Consider the following 18,910-nt stretch of genomic DNA (forward strand, 5'->3'; position numbering starts at 1 on the left):
TCCTTCCTTGCTTGTTGACCAGCTAGGGTTCAAAGGTATCTGAATTGAACTACAATCACTGTGGGTGTTAGTGACATGAGAGATTTGTGGACGGTTAAAGGCAACAGGGGAGTAAAATTTTTCATCTGCTCCAGACAGGCTAACATAAGGTCTGGATGCTAAACTCAGTGGTCAGAATTGGCTCTGGAAACCTTAGGCACTCAAACTCCTCCCAGCCTTATATATCTCATGTGATACACCTCATGTATTTAGAATCCCCTTTTCTTGTGTCATTATGGTGCTAAATGATAACCTTTACTTACAGTTTCAAGCTCTTATTCTGTGGCTGTTATCAGCTTGTTCTTCATAGGATCCTTCACAAAAAGAAATATCTAGTTAGTTTATTCAGATAGATCTTACCTTTTGATCTGAAAATTGAGTACTGGATAAAGAGCAATGTATTGAGGGTCTATCTGCTGGAAAGAATTGGCAAAGCAGAACATGAGTACCACTATAAGTGTTGAGGAGGAGCATAAGGCTAGATTTCACTAGGAGGCCTGAAATCTATTGTCAGTTGTCACTGATGAGATCCCTTGTAAAGACGAAGAGCTCTGTTGGAGAGAGGGACTTAGTATTTATGTGTATTAAAAGTATATTTATGGCCAGCTGGGTGTTAGAAGATGCTAGGTTCCTAAGGGTTTTTAGAGTGCTGTTGGGAACTATATTATCAAATGCTGAGCTTCCATGAGCATACCTGCTTTCAGTGCTTAAACAATATTTACTTTTATGGTAAAATGCACAGGACACTTGTGAGGATTGTCTTTCACCCCCATACAACTCCAACTGACTTCAAAGTCTGTTTTCTTTGAAATAAGGACTGTTAAACTGAGTTATGGGTAAATAAAATGTATTATTATTATTTAAAGAAGCATAAAAATAATTTTATTAGCCTAAGACATTAACAGTTGAATAAGAAGAAAATAAGATCCACCCCAGGGTATGGCACATACCTAGCATTATAAAATGACAACAGGACTTTCAGACTTGATAATGCACTGAAGAGTGAATTTCCAAATCACTTGAAGCTTTTTGCCTTATTTTTTCCAGTTTGTACAATGGAAAATATTATTTGTGTAATGACTGCGTGATGTTTTCCTGCTGCCACGCGGGCAGTCACCCATTTAAGTCACTGTTTCCAAAGCACTTGATTGGGCATTTACTATACAGGTGTAAACCATCACTATTGTTAGCCACCTATGTTTTCCTTTTTTTAGAATTTCACTGTGAAATGTACGGAAAACATTCTAAAACGTCAGGGCTTTCACAGTATGACCTTGATAGAGCAACTCTCTTTGATTTAATTATCCTCTACTGATGTTTATGGAAGTCAATAGGACTTACTCATTTTCCTGTATTGAGTACAAGTTAAGTGTTTTGATGGATTGGAATGCTTTTAATTGTGTATTTTAAGTTACAAACCTGTCTAAGTGCTTTCCTGAATTGCAGCCTAGGCAACTTACTGTTTTGATTGTCATCATCTATGATAGAACTTAGAAAGTTATCTAGATATTCTCAAGCAGGTGGGTGATATCAGGTGCTTATTCTCTTTGTCTTCAGGTTTTTTACAAGCGTTTTAACCTCAAGTTCTCAGCTTACTGAAGTAGCTGCTGTAGTTGGCAGAGATTGCATCTGTGAGAGGGATGTGATCTGAGCAATGATGAATAAGATGAGGGCGTAGGTTAATCTTTGGACTAATAGATGATTCATGATATGAAAACGTTTGAGATCTCAAGTGCCAAGACTCGTGGAAAATAAGGGCAGCTCTGTTGCTTCATGTTGGTGAGAAGGTTACATTGCAGTGGGGTTTGGTTTTGATTAGTGAGATGTTTTTCTTGCTACAGCTGTACAATCAGTGCTAAGCAAAGCTCGATGACTGTCACCTTTTATTAGAGAATTGAGAGTGGCATTCGTATGGTAATAGTGTGTACTGAACTGTCTTCACATCTCTTGCCTGGCAGAAAGAGGAGTGCTATACTGGCTTCCTTGAACACTTTCAAGTTGATGATCTGGTTGGACTGATGAAAATCTGTGCTTTTTTGGCCTAGCTGTCATGTCTGCAAGGTGAGGATGGCATATCTTTCAGGCAAGGCAGCGGGCTGCTTCAACGTGAAAGGCAACTGTGTTCGTAGGTCTGCCACAGACCTGTATAAACTACAGCAACTTCCTACATAATTATGTCTATGGAGTCCCCATCTGTGAAATATGCAGGTAACTGCTTTGTCACATTTATCAGTTACCTAGGCTTAAGCATCCTTGGATGATGACTTTGTGTCATGCCACATTTAACAGGGCCTCAGCATTTTGGGTTGGGGTCCCAAAGCACGTTTGTCCTGGTTTCAGCTGGGATAGAGTTAATTGTCTTCCTAGTAGCTGGTGCAGTGCTATGTTTTGAGTTTGGTATGAGAAGAATGTTGATAACACACTGATGTTTTCAGTTGTTGCTAAGTAGTGTTTAGTCTAAAGTCAAGGATTTTTCAGCTTCTCATGCCCAGCCAACAAGAAGGCTGGAGGGGCACAAGAAGTTGGCAAAGGGCACAGCCAGGGCAGCTGACCCAAAGTGGCCAACGGGGTATTCCATACCATGGGATGTCACATCTAGTATAGAAACTGGGTGGAGTGGGGGTGGGGGGATCGCCACTCAGGGACTAACTGGGTGTTGATCAGCAGGTGGTGAGCAATTGCATTGTGCATCATTTGTACATTCCAATCCTTTTATTATTGCTGTTGTCATTTTATTAGTGTTATCATTATCTTTATTAGTTTCTTCTTTTCTATTCTATTAAACCGTTCTTATCTCAACCCACAAGTTTTACTTCTTTTCCCAATTTTCTCCTCCATCCCACTGCGGGGGAGGGTGTGTGTGTGAGTGAGTGGCTGTGTGGTGCTTAGTTGCTGGCTGGGGTTAAACTACGACAACTTTTGATGTAGATAAAAAGAAAAATAGACTGTCAGTCTGTATGAAGACCAGTATTGTAACTTTGAACTTTTCTACCTATCCACAAGTACCTTTCAGGTAGACTTAAAGTATGCCGGAAATGTCCCGTCAAATTCTTCAAGGGATCTTTCAGAGAGGACTTAGGTACAGCAAAGTTGGCTCTAACCACTGCTCAGTCTTTTGTTGTTGAAAAAAATTCATTGGTCTAGCACTAGGAAAGATGTATTACTTGGAAACTGTGTGTTTGTAGTCATTTTATAGTCCTAATATGGCATATAGTCGCCCTTTTCCCATAAGTATCACTACTGGCCACTGTTAGATGCAGGTTTAGACTGACATCTGGTCTAATAGAGTATGGTCATGCTTTAATAAAAAATTATTCATTTAGCTCCCCATTGAGATCAAGCAGTCACCTTGAAAGACTTTATAAGTTTAACCCAAAAAGTGTGGTTCTCTATTTTATAGGAAGTATCGTTGGGAAACATCCAAAATTTTATGGCCTACAGAGCCACTTAGGAGTAAATAAAACTTTAGTTGCTTTAGGATTGTTTAAACGTATCACCCAGTTAATAACTGTGATACCTGAACATACCTAGCTCTGTAATGTGCTTTTAGAGATTGACAGATCTACCGGTTTTGGTAGTCTTGTATGCAATTCTGAATGTTGTGCAAATTTTGACTTGTAATTGCAACAGTCATGTCCTTTCTACCAGGAGTGTACAGCCACAGGAATGGCCATATTGAAAAATCAACCTTATCAAATTCTTTGAAATGCTTACAGAAGGCAGCCATGTGTATATGTTTCCAGGGTCCTGTTCTTAGCTCACACCTTTCTTCTCTGCTGGGTTTTTGCTACTGTTTTAAAAGGCAAGAGTTTGGCATCTGCACATTGGCAAGAGATCATCTGTGGCACCTTTTTGTCAGGGCCAACAAGACAACCATTCCTCAACAGAGATTAAATATTTTGGCTCTGAGAAAATCAAAGCTTGATGTAGGGATTTTGTAATGCACTTGGAAATCAGGACTATGTCAGATTTCTGTTATCATCATGATGAAGGCAGGATGTGAATGGTGACCCTTGTCTGGATTGAATACATAATAAATAATGTGGATGGTGGGAATCTATTTTAATCAAAGTGGAGGAAAAAATCAGCTTAAAAAGGTAATGTAGAAAAAACTTTGTTTTTATCCACTCTACTTAGTAACGTAATATCATAAAGTAGCGAAGGATCTCATTCTTAATACAAATGGGGAGAATTCAATTTACTTCAAAGAACAACCTTAATAACATCCTTGGAAGGTCTGACTTGCTTTCAAATTTTCTCATGTGAATGATGCTGTAGTTTAGGGATGTCATCTCTAATAAGTTTGCTCTAAGTTGGGAATCTTGAACAGAAAAATTTAAAAAAAAAAAAAAAAAAATCCCCCAACCCCCCCCCCCCCGCCCCCCAGCTTTACCATGTGGGACCTAATAGATCTATGCAAATGCACATGCTGGTGCAGCCGGCTGAATTGCGTCCCCTGTAACCAAGTCTCTTCTTGCAGATAAAGAGTATTGTCCTTCCAGCTTTTTAAAGTTGTCTTTAGCATGTTGAATTGAAGAGTCCTGTTTTTTAGAGCTTAGAAAGAACTTGGCTCAGGCTAAATAATGATTTTTGCCTCAGCAGTTTTCTTATTAAATTCTCGTGGAAAACAACTGCAAGGTTATTCAGTGAAACAAGCACAAAATATACCTACCCAGCTAGGTCTGTGCTTTTACATTCAGTCATGAAGACTAATGAATTGGAGACAATTGCTGTGGTAAAATCCAAATGTAGATATTTGCTGTCCTTGCTAATGGGAGAAAAATGTAGTATACCATTGGCCTAAAGGCTCCAGCTGTGATTCCTTTGTAACTTGGAGTGCATTAAAAAAGCTTCAGTCAGCAAGATAAGTTAATTTTTTATGACCTTTATAAACTGTTTTAGCCTGGAACTTGGGAACATCTCTTTAAGATTAAATGTTTAAATCCTTTTAGCTCAGGATTGCTAGGCATCTTGAGGTCTCCTTTGTTTAAGAAGAAATCTCCAAAATCTATAAAGAAATTCTGTTTGTGACAATTATTGTCAAAGGAATGATTAGCTAATGTGGAACTCTTAAGGTTTTTGATGGTTCTCATCATTACAATAGTAATCTAATACAGGAGAGCTGCTTTCTCTTAATGTAGGACTTCTCAGGGTGTGCATGGTCACTGGTTGCTGTTCCCTACACTCCCAAACACTTGGAGGAACAAATTCACTTGTCTCCAGAGTCATTATTTTGTCCTGTCACAGCTGTTACATTGGCCAAGGAAATTGAAGAAAAGGACATCCTTCTCCTCTGTGAAAGTTCACAAGTGTAAAACACTGGGCTGCTTTGAGAAATGCACTGGAACAGAAGTCATAGCGCATCAAATGAAACAAGTGAGAAAATGTGGCTAAGACTTCAGGTGGGCTACTTGGCTGTAACAGCTCAGCTCCGTTCTAGTGGTTTTTGTTCAAAGTTGGCTTTATATGCATATTTGCATTTCCTCAGTTGTACCAGAGGATGGATTACGTCTCTGATAACAGTACCACTGGAACAGCCTACTGCATTTCAGTGAAGGTAGTCTCTTATGTATAAAAAGCTGTTCACTCCTAGGTGTGCTGGTTGGTTAGTTTTCAAACTAAGCTACTTCCATATTGCTTTGATGCTTAATGCTCAAAATGACAAAAGCAAAATGGCAGCAGTAGAATACTGGCAAATTAGGTACCAAGTATTGTGTGTTGCCCCTGTTTAGGGGATAAGTTCAGATAAAGATTCAATGTCCAGAGTTGGATGCCAGCAATGTAATCCCCTGAGTACTTTTCCAGATCTGACAGAACGAGTTTTGTAACTTCAAATAGTATCTTTAATCAATCAACAGCTCTAAGTAGGAAAACTAACAGTGATGGGGAGATGGTGTCTTTCCCTTGTCTGATCAGAATCTTAGATACAGATGAGTATATTAAAGTCTAATATATTTCCTCCCAACCTTATCAGTTAGCCTAATGAGACAGATTATTCCACCTACAAAACTTGTCTGGCTTTATTGTCTACAGTGACCATTAAAGTGGGCCAGCTTAAATAGAAATGTTTCTTTTTTTTGCCATGTCAAGCTAGATGAGATGGATTCACCTGTTCTTTATGGTGAGCAGCTATCCTGGATTGTATTCAATGGGACCACAGGCAAATAATTTATAGGATTTTTCTTTTAACTTAGCTGTATTAACTTGTTGGTGTCTAAGGTTGACATGTTGCTATCAATTACTACGAAGTCAAGAAATATGTGTATTAATCACCTATTGGAAAGTGTGGTGGTTACAATACTGACTTCAAAGTAATTTAATTTTTCTGTCTGGTACTCTGAGATTCCTTCTTTTTGTGTTGTTTTGGCGTTTGGTGGTGTGTGGTTTGGTGGGGTTTTTTTGTTTTGTTTTTTTTAAGGATATAAATAGTAACCCATGGTTGCTATTTAATTAATTCATTTGTAGTTTATAACTTGGTATACTCATCATGCACCAAATCAAAAAAATGTTTCAGACTGAATGCAGAAAAGGACACTAAGGTTTTGCACAGCACTAGCAACAAATGATCGTGCATATTTTTGTGGAAATAAGGTTGGTTAGGGAAGTATCTTCTGCTTTTAATTTACAAGCAAGAAGTATCTCTAAATATAATTGATGTCCCCAGCGTGACTGCTGCTTATACTTTCCAGGAGTGTTCTTTAGAAAACTGAAGACTGACTAGAAATGTACGGCTGCATCATTTTGTGCAGAAATCTGTACCTTCTGCATGCTGCTGAACAATACAAAATGTGTTATTGATCATATACATGATTGGATGGAGGTTAGTGGAGGGGATACCCTCTGTAAATTTCCTTTGATCCTGCTAAATGTTGTTACCAGTGTGCTACAGGAAATAAGTGAGTGTAATGATTTTAGAGTGGCGATATTGTTGGCTATATCAAAGATGAAACACTGCCTGTGTTCCCTTAGCAGGCTTTACAGTAGTGCCACCATGAAAGATCTGAAGATCATTATTTACTGGAAATAAAAGAACAAGGCAGAAATCGATTACCACGACACTAGATTTATGTCTCCATTGCACTCTATATACATCTCCTATTTGTTCTAACTTCATGGAAGGATATTTAATACATAATGGAAAGAGGCTTTTGCTTTTGATTTATTTTTTGTTTATTATTTTTGGCATTCCTTGGAGAAATTCTGGAAATCAATACCTGGATGTAAGTGTGCCTGGATGTAGGTAGTGGGAGGCAGTAGCAATTGATATATCTGTACATTTTTGCACTGACATGAGTATCTGGCATACGCAGTACTCTGTTGTTGCAGTAGAATGTTCTCAGCCTAAGAACTGAGAAAGTCGTATTTCTTCCATCATCTGTTTACGTAAAATGATCCAAGAGTCATCGGTGAATTTGGATAGGTAACTTAGCTTGGAGATCAGTCCCACTGAGGTATTTAGTGGCAAGTGTAAATATTTGTTGCATCAAGATGAGAGGTGAAGACAAATGTTCTCAATGATGGAAAACATGAGCACAAGATTGTCTTAAAATGAGGCAGGGAACAGGGGGATGCCAAGTGCTGAGAAATTTCAAGTGAAGTCACAAATTGCTTGAAAATGGAAATGGCGTTTCTTTCCCTACTCTCTTTTGACCTGTTAGGTGGCACCTAGTTGACTTTCGCCCTTGCCCCAGGTTCTGTTGAACATCTTGGACATTACAGCTTCTGCAGTCATGTGGTAAGTGAAAATGCAAACCACGGCTTTTCTTAAGATAAAATAGTGGGATTTGTTTTAAAAATCCTAAAGTTGGTCACATGCTGCAGCGGAAGTTGCTATGGCATTAGACCTTATAGAGGTTTGAAAGCAAAGTCAGTCTGTTGTGCCCCGAATACCTTTTGGTAAGATAGAACAGATAAACAGTGGACGAAATAAGGATAGAATCAACTATCTGGCTACCTGGTGCATGGTAAGGCACAGATCAAAGGCAGTGATGTGAGATCTCACACGTCAGGGGGCCACCCAAAGTATCCAAGAAAGAGCACAACCTGATCTCAGATCACCTCCTACCAATGCTGTGCTATCATAGGCTGCAAAACATGAGGTTCTCCACAAAAACAACCCTGTCCCCCAAACAAGCATGTGCTTTGGAAGCTTGTTGTTACTCCTTTTTTGTCCTAATGTCTCATTTGTAGAAGGGCTTGTTAAAGTTTCACTCACCTGCGTGTAGTCTGCATAAACTATGATTTTTAATACCATTCAAGACCCTTGGGGGAGCTGTTGCTTCCCTCCTGCAGAGAAGATTTCACTGTTGTGTACCTGCAAACCCAGTGACTGGATCAGTCACTGAGGTGTGGCAAGACCTAGTCTGATAATAGTCCCATACCTGCTCACTGTGTGGTGGGCAAGGTGGAAGGAAAGGAAAGCTTTCTTGACATCTTCCTCCTTCCCCAATTTAAAATAAGGAATTTTAATATTGTTGGTTCAAATTATGATAACAGCGAATATAGTTTGTGGATGACTTGCGACCGTTCAAGTTGTCAAGGGTGGTTGGTTATATGAAACAGCACTCGGCTTTACCCAGAAAAATACCTACTTTTCCAATTCAAGGGCAACTCATAAACTCTGTACTTGCATGGCAATGTAAAGCATTAAAATGCTTCTTTTTCTGCACAGATTAGTTTGTGACAAGGGAAAAAAAAAAAAATTCATGCTGCTTCCCAGGCTGAAATGTTTATTCCCTTTATTCCTTGTTAGTTTTTAGTCATGCATATGAGCAGCAGATGGTCAGCAGCAGTAGTTTGGTGTTTTTCCTGTTCAGCACTGACCAGTGATAGTTCAGATTCTGGGTATCATCTGTGGTTATGCAGTTCTGGAAACACCACTATCTTGCTAAAACATCTATCAATAACAATTTCTAGCTGACGTATATAGCTTTATGAAAAAGAGTCAGCATCAGCTGAAGTCTAACAATGCATCTCCCACCCGGGCTTCCTGGAGCACGCGATCAATATCCTCAGTTAAGTTTATGAGGATGCTGTGAAACCTAAATGCAGTGGTATTCTATCCAACCTTTCTTGTAGCCCATCAATTATGGACTAAAAGTTCAGTTTTGCTGTAGGAAAAGCGTCTTCAGTAAAGATTTTTTTTTTTCTACTTTTCGTGCCGGGGGGCAGGGGGAGATGTTTGTTTTGGCAGGAGCTGTTGCTTTAGAGCAAACCTTGCCAAAAGAGCCTGAGGAGAATCCTTCTTGCTATTCTGCACTTCTTGCTATTCTAGTTCTGAATCCTCTCTGGTTAGTTGGGTATTTTGAAGCTTGTGATTGTCTGCTCCAAGTAGTGAAACAGCCAGTGGGGATGCACAATCTGTCCTGAGCTGGCAGGGAATAAATAGAGATCAAAAAGTAGGTGCCACGTCACACTGTTAACAATTTTCTGCTCTGCTGTCAGTCCTTCTAAAATTACTCCAGTTTTCCCTGAAAAACTCCTCAAGGTTACAAAGCCAACTGTGAAGGGAACGCCTGTCTTGTATCTGCCTTGATGTGCTCTGTGCTCCTTGAGTATGCAAAGCTTCTCACATATTTGTTTGGAATACAGGCAGAGAAACAGCCCTGGCGTACGTGGCTTGATGTTTTGCTACTCCAACCTTAGCTAGGCAAGATGCTTCAGCAGTGTTTCTTGTCTCAGCCTCTTCGGAGCAGAGCTTTAGGAAACTTGTTTCATTAACGGTCAGTCATTTCAAAAATTGTCAGCATTGGCTTAGCTCCATTCACCTGGTGCTCTGACTGCAAGTAGGAACAGTTTGGCCATCGCTGAGCAGTTCTGAATGCAGCTCTCTAATGTTTTATTGAAAAACTGTCACCAAATGCATATGCCTTCATGTATATTCATAAATTACTTGCAAAGTTCAGCAAATAATAAAGGGGATGGAAGGAGAGGAGGAAGTACTAAGTAATAATCTTGAAAAATACAGTGGAAGTGAGTAAACACCTTTTTCAAAAAATGTGAGTAATCCAAAGCCTAACAACTTTAGTATCCTCTTTTAAAAAAGGCCATTTCTAACCCTGAATTCTAAATGAAAGCTTTCTGGCCAGAGTCAAATCTCACCCTGGGGGTGGAGGAATCCTCCATGTTAGGCTGGATGTGAGTGCAGCAGTTACTTTCCTTCTCTTTCCCCAACTCCCGCCTCCCTGTCAACTAAGTGTTTTTTGTCCTGTGCAACAGCTCTTCAGTACTGTGACAATTTACCTCCCATACCTGGAGGGTTCTGAGCCCCATCTTCCACCCTGTGCTCAGGGTAGCTGTCAGGTAGTGACATACCAAAGAGAGGGTCAAGATGGATCAAGTGTGTGTTTTCATCTTCTCTTTTGTTTGAGGCTGTACCTTTAGAGTCAGCAGCTGCCAGTGGGTTGCTGGCATTGTGCTGTAGAGAGGATTTCATTTGGGTAGCTTAAAAGGATGAGGGAAATGCACTGAAAGAAGGGATTTATGTAAATAGCACATATGTTGATGGTAATTTCATATGAGATCTTGTTGTGTGTTAGGTTAAGTGGAAGCTGCAGTTTGTTAATGGCTTGCCAGCCTCGTGATTCCACGAGTGGATTTATTATGATTTACTACTCTGAGGACAACTGCCCCATTAGCTTTGCTTCACAGTTCCTCTACTGGGGGAAACCTGGCATCAAACATGATGCCAAAAGCAATCGGAGCTATTCCCAGGGCAGGCAAACGACTCCGCCGTCTCTTCTGTCTGTGCCTCGCAGGAAACCTGCCGCAGCAGAGCCAGACCTCTGCCCTCTGCACTTGTGCCGTTCCTGTCTCATGTAGTTTGCTTTTTTGCAGAACTAAGCCACAGGCAATTAGATTCCAAACAATCCCAGCCTTGAGGTGTCTTTAAGGACCACATTTTAGCAGTTAATTATCACCTGGTAGAGGATTAAGGAGGTGTTGGGTGGGAGTATTGGCTCAGCTAGAAGATAGGAACTGAAAGGACTGGGAGAGAAGCTCTGATTTTCTTTCTGAGGGATCTCAGTGCTCCTCCAGCCCTGTCATTGCACCTATCACTGTGGCCAACTCACCACACCCTTTCTGGGAGCTTACGCTTCAGAAAGTAAGCACATTTGTATCGCAATTGTACTGTCTTGCATGACAGTGATTAAGGGTACTTTTGGAGTATGACCTGTGTGCAGCTCTGGAATGAGAGCTGGACACAAGTCATACGACTGGGGCAGGAAAAAGAAGGCAGCCTGCCATTGTGCCCCATCAACCAGGTATGGAGCTACCACCCAACTTGAAGAGGGGAGGGTACAGAGGTCCTTCCAGAAAGGCATTGTGGTTTTTTTTTCTTGGTTTCCTTTAGCTGAAGGCAGACTTTAGTTCTATAGAAGCATCAAATGATTTTCCTTTGATATAACAGTTTTAGGGCAAGCTATAAAGTATTTCAGCTCTGTCAGCTTAGAGGTGACTGTAAACATGTGAAAATGTAGGATTAAAATAGAAAATTAATTGTCACCACCAAGTTCACCACAAAGAACTAGAGTACATTTTGCTGATACATCTTGAGTGGTGTGTCTATATGTACATGTCTGCATGTGTATATGTATTTTTCCTACCTACATGATCGTCTTTGCACCCAGAGCAGATGAGCAAATTAAATTCAGTTCCAGAAAGGAATACATACTGTCTTTAGATCATCCAATGTGTTAGAAGCCTGGCACAGTTCCACTTGGATTACTTTTGTCTGTTTTGCTTTTTGGTAGGGAGGAAGGGACACATCCTTCTTTTGGAAGAACTGCCATTCACATAAGGAGTGACACAGACCTTGTGCAGCACATGACAGGAGGTAGGCTGTTACATGGCAAAATTGGATGGCTGCTAGGCATCTCCACATAGTTCAATGAACTTTTGTATGAATGTGTTTGAAAAATCACTACATGGGTACACTATTTGGCTGAAAAGCATCCAATCAGAAAGTAGAAATCACACTGTGCCACAGGGAGCTGATCATGCAACATGATGGCTGCTTTTGTAAGTGAACAACTTGTGAATTACTCATACCCTACATGTTAGTTGTTTATAAGTACTTAAAACTACTAATCTGAATAATTGATATATTCTATTTTTCAGAAGTCAGAATTCATTTTCTAGTCACAAGGCAGTAACTGAAAATGAACACTGTATGTATTTCTCATAATATTTTACATTTGCAAGCTGCAGGCAAAAATAGTTGCTCTCATAATGACTAAATTGTCCCTGCACTGTTGTGGCTGTAGCAGTATATAATAGTGACTTTAAATAGTAGAGTGAGCCCATGCCTAAGCTTGTCTACTTTTGTACACATGGAGAGGACTACAGCAATTTATTTCTGTAAGTTAAAGCAATGGGTCTTTTACAGTGCAACTCCAGCCCTTAATTTCCATTCACATGACAACCTGGGACTGTTTCAGTGTGTTTTAAGGAAGTGCCACCCCTTGGGTCTGTGGCTTGGATGGTATACCTGTGTGCCGTGTTGGCTGTGAAAATATCAGCTGATGCCCTCTGCAGAGCTGAGGCATGTACAGCTCAGCATGGTCTCACAGCTGCGATGGCAGCAAATGCTGGCTAAGCAGAGCTTACTTGCTTAAAGTGCATCTGACTGTTCATGTGGGCCACGTCTTTAAAACGAGACGTTGAACTCTTTTTTACCTGTAATGAATGACTTGACTGAGATGAGCAATGCTAAACCCTGCGTCTTGGAGCAAAAAACAGTGGACTGTGCCAGCATGGAGCCCAATGGCTTCAGCAGGTCCTTTACTAGGTATCACTCTACTTTTGCACAGGCTTCAGTGCACACAGAGGTCTTTAAACATACTTGTGAAATGGTAGTGGGTATGTAGTTTTAAAATACAATAGGAAAAACGGGCAGTAAGCACCACAAGTGGCATACAATTTTCAGTATACAAATATTTGCGAGAGGAACTGATAGCAACTTATTTCCTGTTATATGGCCCCAAACAGTACAATGACATCCTCTACTCTGAAGAGAAACTAAGGCACCATTTTCTCGCAGTAGCTCCAGCAAGCAAGAAAAAATGCCACAGTAGCAGCCCCTTAATCCTGTCACTGCCTAAAGACAGCAGGATTTGCTTGAGAACAGTTTGTTGAGGAAGGATTTATGACCTGGAAGCACAGTGTAAGTGAAGGTAACTCTTCCCTAGCTCCCTCTGCTTGCAGGCATCCAGTTCAGGACAGACTGCCTGTGATACCATAGTCATAATTCAAAGCCTTTTCTAAATATATTATAAATAAAGCCAGTGAAGAGTTAAATGCGGCATATATTAGATTTCAGTGATGAAGACTCTGATTAATATAATGAAAAGCCTGGTTTAATTGCATTACCTTCCATTAGCTCCCCTCCTTTTTTTATAATTGTTTCTAAGGCTCTGTGTACCTCATCCCTGCTGAGACTTTCATCCCACATTTATTCAAGTGAGATTTCTGCTTTCAAAACTGCGCCTTTCATCAATCTCCTATTAATTAGCCAAATGCCGCATCATATTATACATTGATGCATTCAGTCGAGCGTGTGCCATAATGAGAGGAGAGCCCATGGTCTGTCCAGGCTCCTCTCAGGAGCTGATCATTGGTATTCCAGGATAGGTCAGCTTACTGTAATTTGAAATTGGTCTGCCGTCCCATTAGGAATCTGCCCGATCAATACCAAGTGAATTAGAGTTTCAGTGATCTGATTAACTCCCCATTATTTTCTACCCTGGCTGATTTAGAATGCATGATGAGACAATATTCCAGTTTCTTTGCTTTATCCCAGTTTAAATGAAATATAGACATCTGAGGAAGCAGTGGCTGTGCATTTGATTTCGCTGTGCTGTAATCAAGTCAAACACTGTAAGTGTCTGCCTCGCTGTGACAGCCGGGGGCAAGGGCTGCCATGCCACACAGAGGGATGGCGGGTGGCCGGAAGGGACAGGGCTTTTTCTCTGCACTGCTGCTCCTTTCTAGCTTGTCTTTTCTATGCCTTGGTTGAGCAGAGTTGGCTAGATGGTGCTCAGCTAGGTACATATTGAGTTAGTAGATGGCCAATACTGTTTGTGGTCCTGTGCAAGTAATGAGCTGTATTCAGGTGTGTGCTCTCCTGAGTTGTAACCCAAGGTTCAGAGGTAGAAAACTCTATGCAGACCCAAATTTGGTGTGAGCCTGAGACAGGGCCAAGGCCTGGATGATATGCAACAGAAATAAGAGATATGCTCTGAATTCATCTACATTCATGGGATCTCTGCCATCATGAAAGAGGGAAGTTGGGAAATCTCATCAAATTCTGTTAGGTTGTAAGTACTTCATCTTCAGGACATGGATGATTATTTTATTTTGGCAGCTCGTAGATGCAATCCCCAAATGGTGGAGCTTCCAGTTGCTATTTTATTGCAAATATACAACAGCATGAAACAGGATCAGAAAAAAAGGCTTCATTTTGTAAGTCTGGAAGGTAGTTGTTAAAGAGAAAGCTTGCTGGCTTTGATTCATCTGCTAATTTTGAAGTGACGTTAATAGGTCCTACTTATCTCTTTTTTTTGTTCTTAAATTTATGTTTCCAAGATAAAAAGGCTTAGTGTTTTTACTGCCAATTTCCTTGGCAGTGCAGGTTAATACTGGCCTGGGGAAACGGTGGTGAAAGAGCAAATCCTGGTTTGCTGCAGAGAACTCTACAACCTGACAACCCTAATGCCAATTCTGTCTCGGTGTTCATTGCTTATTGGTTGTGGAAAAGAAGTAAGATAGTCAGAAAAGATTGCCTGAGTGATAGCCAGGGATGTTTCAACAAGGTATTCCTACCTAAAGAACTTACCCCTAAAAAGTCAGGCCTTGCCGGGTTACATATATGAAAGACAAAAAGGGCAAGGTTTCTAATCATGCTTAGATACTCAGAAAGAGGATTCAAACCCAAAGCAGAAATTGCTATATTTTAAAATGTACAATTTTAATGTACCGGTAGACCAGAATTACAAAATACTTTAAAAATCAGAAAAGTATTAAGAGAAAGCTACAGATGCATTTATTTTAGGAGACAAAATCTTGTTTGTATTCCCCTTCAAGCTGTTGTAGAGTCCTGGCCCCTTTAATGCATTTCAGGGCATAAAATAATGAGCAGTGCTGCACATTTTGTGTGCTAATAGGCAAAAAATGGGTCATAGTCTGCTTAATATGTGCAATGAGTATATTAATATTAATTTTTATCTTTTACAAATTAATATAGATTTGCTGAGTAGTACATGTGTGATACATAAATACATACATAAAAGTTTAATGTGGGCATACTCTTGTACCTCCCGCCAGTATATATTGACATATTTTTAGTATTTCTTCATTGCTGCTTAATAGACAGTTTATAGGGTTGTTGGTTTTTTTGGTGTTGGTTTTGTTTTTTTTTTCAAATGAGAAAAGAAAATAGAAGGGAGAAGACTTGCAAGTGCCTAGAATTTGAGTCTTCTGTGGGCAGTGAACCTGGAAACTTTGACTGTCAGGGTTAAGCCTCTGTTAGTGCTCTTTAGAGGTCCTGGGGGCAGGACACCACCGGATGGGATGGTAAAGCTCTGTACGTAGCCCACTAGAGGGTGACAAAGCCTAATGTTAGGAACATGGAGGTGACATGCTCCCCTGGGCATTGGGGGTCCAGAGCCCTTGGCATCCTCCTTGCCTGCCTGGGGTGCACCCCCTGGTCTACCTTAAATGCCCATGTCTGATGGCATAAACCATCCCTGCCTGAGAAACATGAGCTGGGCCTTCAGTTCATGGGTACCAGTCACCTCATGAATCTCCTCATAGCATCATGAGATGGAGGAAACAATTCACACTCTATTTGTGCTAAAAGTTATGGGGAAAATATTAGAGCAGATGCAGGACAGCTAACCCAATCCACAGTACCATGCACAAGGACTGAGAGCTGTGCATTACATGGTCAGTTTTGTGAGCAGATGAGACAAGGACGTGTGGAGAGGTGGCCATAAACTAACTTGGTGAGCCAATGGCCAATTGGCCTATTCCAGACCCACTGAAGCTGGTGGAAAGGCGAGCTGTTGACTTGGCTAGGCTTTCAATCATGACCACAGCAGAAAGGCACATTGCAGTGTGTCCCAGCGAACCTAGTGGGCCCTTGGGCTGGAAAAAGACCTTGCACTGAGCTTCAGCTGTAGTGCTCTCAAGCATGTTGCCTCTCCAGAGAAATGCTGGTTAACAGCATGATGCGTCACAGCCCTGTGGGAGATATCTTGCCCTGCAAAATGCCTCTTAAACTAGAAAACGACTCATTTTGGTAGTTGCTACAACCTCTGGGCAAGTATTAGGACTAAATCCAGGGTTTGCAACCTGTGCCTGATGCTTGGAGTTAGAAACTCCAAAATCTGCAGAGCAGCTGTGCTGAACTGGTCCAGTTCAGGCACCCCATGTGGGTTTCCACGTGTGAATGGGAGAATACCACATTTTTGGTGGTGAAACTGCATATGTGACATTTCTGCTAGATCTGAGGTGGAATGAGGCACCATGGAAAGCTGATAACTACCCAGGTACTAGGGGCTGAAGTGAAGCTTCACCTGACTTGCATTGAAAGAAGCAGCAGGCTGTTAGGTGCCTTCTTCAGATGTGCTTTGCCCGCTTATGCACTCAGCTTGTAGAGACCAGTTGTGCCAACCCTGTAGGTTTTCATTAAACAGATACTCAGCTGAGTGTTTTGCACCTCACTCTTGTGCTGAGGTTTCTTTAGTGCTCACAGTGTCATTCAGTGGGTTTGGGGGGTTAGGTTGGTGAAGATGAAAATAACGAGAAGCATTGCAAGCTGTGGGCTGTGTGTAGCTTAATGTTCAAGTGCTATGGACCCATTCAGTATCTCTCAGGGATGAAGGAAAGAGAATGGGAAGGGGGAAATAAAAATTGTTGGTGAGCATTCATATAAAATGTTGTGCTAAACTAAGAATAAAATAACGTTATAATCTAATAGGAAGGTGTTGCAGTAGAATGGAATTACATCTCAAAAGGGCTAGTCATCTTTGGAACTGTGCAAATTGTGAAATCCTAAATAAGAATTTTGTAGGATTTGAAATAAATTTGTGATGGATTTCAGGTGTGATTTACTACTTTAATGTTTTCTTATTATTTCTGAGAAACGTATATAGAACTCTATTAATTAAAACTCAGACTGACGCTTTGGCTCCATAAGATTTAGGAATTAGTGTGATTTTATCTCATTAGCGCATTTATTGCAGTGTTCGTCCTTTTAATTAAGCATTAAGTCCCTCCAAGGTGAGTTTTATCATCCCATAATGCATCTGGGCTTTCACTACTTGTCTAAATATGCATTAGGGGATGACAGCCACTTTGGAGAAACTTTAATTGTGTTATCACTGAAGTTTGATTCTTTCATTTGTCTATTTTTGGGTGATAGGTTTTAATTTCTTTATGGCCTACTGCAAGTATGCGGGAAACATACTGTGATGGCAGTTGTGTCTAATGTCAGTGTTTCCCTATGTGGGTAGGAAAGCTGAATTTAAAGGACTTGAGAAGGACCTGAGCCAAAGCCCACAGAAGTCTTCTCACTGGTCATGGTGGCCTTTGGAAGGGTTCCAGGACATGGTGCTGAGCTGAGAGCTGCTGGTCCTGCTTGCTTACCGTCTTAGGAGAGAGCACACACAATGAAGGGTGCTGGCACACCTCGGGTTGCACTTGGGTTTCCAGCCAGCGAGGCTGGTGGCAGGCTCCATCCGACACAGTCAGCTAACTAAGCTTGAAAACAGCTACTGCGCCTGTACTTGGGTGTGGGTTAAGGAGACTATAAAGCTCAGATCTACTGAGATCTTCAGGCCTCTGCTTCCCGTGTAAAATATTGAGGGATGGAGCCCAGGCTTCTGTGGTGCCAGTCAGTCATCATTTTCATGGAAATGAGGGGGTGTCTTGTATGTATATACATATGTATGTGTGGTATATACATATGTATGTGTGTATATAATGTATGCATATGTGTATATAAAAAGCAGACCGTTTTTGTCCAAAAGAATTTGTGGTGTTAGCACTTGAAGGACACTGGGAGAGCACAAAAAGAAGTGATGTATAGTGACTGAAAAGTGTACTATAATGAAATTATCCCTGCAGATATACTCAGCTGTGAATACAGTCCTGTTTAAATAGCAGGTTTTGCAGTATGGACATGTGTACATGTCCATAGCAGAGGTGATATCGTCAGCCTATTTCAATAAGCCATTTTGCTGTCAACAGATGGCAATGTAATGATATTTCATCATTACTTTGCCTTGATATGCCACTGCCAACTTGTGGTACTTCGTGTTTCTCTACAAACCCTCACTAAAGGAGTAATTTAAAAAAACCCAACCAACCAAATGTTTTTTTTTTTCCATTTTACTTTGTTGTTGCCAATTTCTTTATTTAAATAAATACTTTTAAGGAGTTCAGGAATTCAGAAATGAATTTTGCATGGGTATCAGACTTGCAGGTCCAAACCCCCCAGGTCAAATAGAGAACCTTGTGATTTATTGTCATGACTGCTGTTGCTATTAACATTAATATGTGAATTATTTGTTTGTTTTTGGTAAATGCATTGTGACTAAAATGGAGGAGTTGGGCAGCAATACAGATTTTTCTCAGTAAACAGAAAAGGCTGAAAAAGGGCAATTCATTGATATAAATCAGAGTAAACACTCAGAAATGAGGCAAATATATTGCTATTTGCCTGAGCTGTGTTACTTCTGACTTAGTGAGAATTGTGTGTGATTTAATAAAAGTAAATTTGGGGAGCTTGGGTAACATCTAGAAAATCTCAGCAAAAAGAGCTTCAGGCTCCTTAACTATTGCTATGAAAGTTGGATATTTCTGTGTT

This window comes from Buteo buteo, chromosome 1, assembly GCF_964188355.1.
Source record: "Buteo buteo chromosome 1, bButBut1.hap1.1, whole genome shotgun sequence".
Taxonomy (NCBI): Eukaryota; Metazoa; Chordata; class Aves; order Accipitriformes; family Accipitridae; genus Buteo; species Buteo buteo.